General features: G+C 33.3%; 1 long non-coding RNA gene across 2 annotated transcripts; it reads right to left on the minus strand.

The window, feature by feature from the left end:
* Window positions 1–383: 383 nt before the first annotated feature.
* LOC126889512 (uncharacterized) lies at window positions 384–2991 on the minus strand. 2 transcript variants are annotated; one of them, XR_007700056.1, is made up of 3 exons: window positions 2466–2991; window positions 1975–2271; window positions 384–1614 (listed from the first exon to the last, which is right to left on the minus strand). It is a non-coding gene; the product is annotated as an uncharacterized LOC126889512 (long non-coding RNA). The 2 variants fall into 2 exon arrangements; XR_007700055.1 differs by having other exon boundaries at window positions 2470–2729.
* Window positions 2992–5313: the final 2322 nt, after the last annotated feature.

The following is a 5313-nucleotide window of genomic DNA, read 5'->3' on the forward strand; positions in this document are numbered from 1 at the left end:
AACAACACTTTTTTGATTAAAAGGTTTATTTCATTAAATCAAAACTTACATGGATACAATTTAAATAAGATATTTTTTCTATTTAAGGCAATATAATATAAGATATATATTTTAGTATAACTCTCCTACATTAACAAGCTTTAACACATTCAGTGGCCATGACGTATGGGTAGCATCACGAAGGTTTTACGGAAGGTACTGACAACACATAAGTTATGTGAGTAGTACTGTGTAACTAAATAAATGATTTAAGTATGTGGTACCAGCCAAGTGGAGCTTGTTCGAGATGGGCACCAAACATGTTAATCTGGTCATGCACAGAGACATACTATAATATGTTATATCTCATATTGCTCACTATTGTAATGAGTGAGCCTGCATACACGAACTATAATATATTATTATGGTTCTGTGTATGCAGGCTCACTCATTACTACTGTAGTGAACAATATGAGATGTAATATTATGAGATATACCTATTATATATTATGGTATAGCTCTCCATGAGTGCCAAGTTTTAAACTTAACTGATAACAACTAATGGATACCCTTTTATCCAAAATTTTATGAAAATTTTGAATGGTCATATTGGTATTAATTCCACAACCCCTTCCTATAACAATAGGCCCATTGTTGGATGTTATTGCAGTAGTTCTACTGGAAATATTTACTAAAATTGTATGTATCTACATCACTTAAGTCTACCCAAAAAGCTATTAATACTCTCTAAACCATCATTAATACATCTTGTATACATAATAGTATTTTTTTCAGAATCAGATATTTTATTAAGATTTACTTACCATGCCCTATCTATGTGCCAGGCACTTAACAGTCTATTAGGAGCAATACCCATTACATTTGACGAGGCATTGTAAAAGGTGTCGCTTATGCCTGATATGAAAACATTTGACTATACATATAATACCAACACAGACATGTATTTAAAAAAATTGGTAAATTAAAGTAGGTATCTTTTCTATTTGAAAATAAGAAAGCAGTACAAAATCCATTCCCAAATTCATCTTTTACTAATACTGTCAATAAGTTCAAAGTCATAGGAATTGAGCCCATGAGTTCCATCGATTGCTATAAAGGATTTATAGTATTTTTACTACAAAAACGTTATTACGTAGGTCAAAATTTTTGACGTAAGAGAACTGTCAAAACATTAGAATGTGACTTTTCATTATTGCTATGTTTATTATAAACACGGCAATAATGAAAAGTCACATTCTAATGTTTTGACAGTTCTCTTACGTCAAAAATTTTGACCTACATAATAACGTTTTTGTAGTAAAAATACTATACCAAACTTAATTAACATTTCCTTTTGGCACAGTATTAAGGAAATAAGACAAAAATCATAAATGTTAAATTCAGAATGAATATCCATTAGTATGCCCTGTTGTTTGTAAAATAATATTGGACATGAGTCTGTAAGCATTCAACCCAAAAATAAACACTGGTTGCATCATCATTGTACATATACCCATCTTTCAAATCAATGCCATAAGAGAGTTTAATGTTTGTGATATCTTTTCTTGTAAGTAAATCAATTCTTTTTAATTCGCCTCCTATGCTATTATGCTATCCTGAACAGTCTGAAGTTAACTAAAAAAGTAAAGTATAGGTATAGGAGAATCAAACACACTAGTTTGAAATTGTAAACTGTAGTAAATATTCATGAGTAATATTTAAAAAGTGGTTTAGTGACCTCATAACTGAAAAATTTGTATAAAATGAGTTACTTCGGTTTTCGCTTTAGAATAAGTGTATCAGCACCTATTAAACAGCTTTTAGAGCTGGGAAAGCCTTTTGGAAGCCTTCCGGAAACTTTCCCAGCTGTAATCGCTGTTTAATAGCTGCCGATACACTTATTCTAAAGCGAAAACTGAAGTAACTCATGTTATAAAATTTTTTCAGTTACGAAGTCCTGCCTTTCCGCCGTCGATATGCAAATATTTTACTTACATTTTTGAAGAAAGTCTCAAAATAAACTTTGAAGAGATATTTATCTGATTTTGGTATTTATGTAAGTGCTCTATATCATCCTCATGCCCGTAATGTGTTTTAAAATAGTTTCAATATTTTTAGATACTATTATTCGACTAGTAAACCAAATAAACATTTTGCAGGATCCTTGGGATTTTAAAGCTCTTTCTCTATCTTGTTTTGTAAAATAATTTTTTGAGGATCACATACATATACATTCATAATAAGATGTTTCATGTTCTTGTTCTCTTCCTGTGCCATCCATACAGTGCAAATCTAAAAAAAAACAACATAACAGGTGATTACATGGGCAGTTATACTACTTACAGCTTACTTTGTATCTAATCTATTATCTAGTATTACTCTATTAGTATCTACCTACGTAAAACTATCTTTGAAATCTAAATTTTTGATATCAACATCAACCTTAATACTTAAAAAATAAATAATAATGTGGAAGTTACACGTACCTACCTAAAAGTTTTTGAATTGCAATTTTATCAACTGGAAAAGACTGCAACATAATGAGTTTGAAATTATGACACAGCACAATATTTATTGTTTCAATTTACTTGTAAATAAAATAATAATAATAATCCTAATCACTTGTAAAAGTAAGGTTAAGATTTTTGACTTGAGAAATCAGAACTGTCAAATTTAAAACCAAACTGCTATAAAATTTTAAAATTCCCGCTAAAAGGAATCTGGCAACATTGCCGTCGTTTGCTGGACATTTAATCTCTCCCTAATAACGTGCAACCATAGAGTTATATATTAGCATAGAGAGAGTGTCTTTCAGAGCGAAGTGACGACACCATCTTTTTTATTTGGATTAGTGTTGTTTCACTCTTACGCACAGTAAAGCTGCTATAGTTGTCCTCCTCTTCCGTGCCTATGTTCACACTGAATGTCATCATAGATTTTCGATACAATGTGTTAGAAAGAGATGCAGCAAACCAGTCCATGAGATCTTGTCGTCAGGAAGCGCGGAAGGTAGGCCCCTCTATGTTAATATATACCTCTATGCGTGCAACCGATTTTACATAAGTATCGTTCGCGGTAACGATTCCGTACTTGTCCAGGACAACTTCGCATGCGCACTTTAAAAAAGAGCGATCTCTTTTTTAAAGTGCGCATGCGATTTTTAAAGTGCGCATGCGAAGTTGTCCTGGACAAGTACGGAATCGTTACCGCGAACGATACTATAAACTCGCTGATATTTTCGTGCGTCTAGTTGGTTATTTTACTGAATTAGGTAGATACTATTAACAAATATTTCTATTTTTAAAAAATATAAATGGAATTATTTCATAGTAGTCATAAAATATTTATTTACAAATTTTAACTGTTACCAATGGTAACAATGGTTACATGGACGCTTCGCCAGTGGGTCATATGAATGTTCTGCATAATTATTGCAAGTCCAGAATGATTGTAAATGGGTTAAACGGCCTTGCCAAAATATAGTATTTCCCATTTGTACTAAAGCCGACTTGCACAGATATTTTATGTCCGTTTGGAAGTCTACAAACATAGTATGTTTTGGGACATACAATATTAGTGCTCACGCGATCAAACTTATCATGGCCGTAAATACTGTTTGTCCGGGCATGCAGTAACATACCTTATGTTGTATGTCCATACACATTTTCAAAAAAAATATTTTTTAACCCAATAATACATAATATTTTAAAAAATATCTACATTAAGCTAATAATGATACCCGAACTTATTACCCAAACATTATGATATATCGGTATATCAGCAGTATCAAACAAAAAGTAACGCGAAAACTTCAAAACGTTCTCCTCAACAATTAAGATATTTGGACATACTATATCTGCGCTCTTAACCATCGATATGTCCTCAAAAGTATCTAGAAAAATTAAATTGACTGTCTATAACACAGTAATAAGACCAGTGTTAACATAATATGGTTCAAAACCTTGGTCACTTACACAGAATGACAAAGAACTGCTCAAACGTTTTGAGCGAAAAATCCTATAATATATCGGTTTTATAGTGCTCTACGCCTTTCCGTTCCTAATCGCCACTCCTTTCTATTGTGGCAGTCTTCCTCTCTTAGATTTCTTTCAGACATCGCCTTGGAGATGCCCTTTATCCATGTAGTTGCTGGTCTTCCTCGTTTTCATTTTTCTGTGGGGTCCATTCTAACACTTTTGGGGATTCTCCATTCGTCTTACGTGTCTGTACCAAACTAGCTGTTGTCTTTCGATGTCATCTATGATTGTTCTTTTTATTTCCATTTGTTGTCTAATGTCGTCGTTTCTTATGTGTTCTAGTCTAGATCTTCTTGCTAACCTTCTCCAAAAATCCATCTCAGTGGCTAGTAATTTATCTTTGTACTTGTTGGTTAATTGCCAGACTTCAGCTCCATAAGACTGGTTTTAATATGGTGTTGAAAATTCGTTTTTTATTTTCTGTTCTTATATTTTTTTGCCACAGTACAGAATTCAGGGCTCCTATCACCTGTTTTCCATTTACTATCCTTTCCTTAATATTTCCTTTATTTCGTCCTGTATTAGTTAGTTTTATTCCCAGATATATGTATTCATTGCAGCTTGTAATTGTCTCCTGTTCCAGGTTCAGGTTCTCTGTTTCTTCCCGTCCTACGCACAGATATTGTGTTTTTTTGGTATTTTCTATATTACTCTATTAGTTTCCTTGCCATATATACAAGATCATCCTTGTCCTGTGCAATTACAATTTGGTCATCTGCATAGTGCAGTGCAGCATGTAGAGTATCTCATCTCCATCTCCTATCGGTAGTCCCATTCCATTGCACTTCTTCTTCCATTGTCTAAGTCTAAAGGCTTCGTCAATATATACATATATTGAACAATACTGGCGATATACAGCATCCTTGCCTTAGACCTTAAGTGGCCAGGAAACCTTGTGATATTTTATTTTCGCTTTTAATTTTGGATGTCGTGTTTCTATATAGTTCTTTGAGTGCCTGTATAATAGATACATTTATGCTGGTGTTTTCTAGTGCATCTCATAGTCTAGAGTCTAGAGTCTGGTCTGGTCCCTTAATAGGGACCGTGTCATATGCCTTCGCTAGATCTACCATGAGTAAATTCAACTCTTGTGCTCTTGACAGCCTTTTTTCTATTACTTGAGTTATAGAGAAAATGTTGTCTATTGTGGATCTACCTGCCCTAAAGCCGCTTTGTTGCTCTGATTCGTATGGATGGTACATATTAGATCTTTTAGAATTCTTCCGAAAAATCCTAAGAAGAATATATGGAGGGATAAAAGAACAAGGTTTGTGACTCAGGCGTTACAACTTTGAGT

This window comes from Diabrotica virgifera, chromosome 8, assembly GCF_917563875.1.
Source record: "Diabrotica virgifera virgifera chromosome 8, PGI_DIABVI_V3a".
NCBI lineage: Eukaryota > Metazoa > Arthropoda > Insecta > Coleoptera > Chrysomelidae > Diabrotica > Diabrotica virgifera.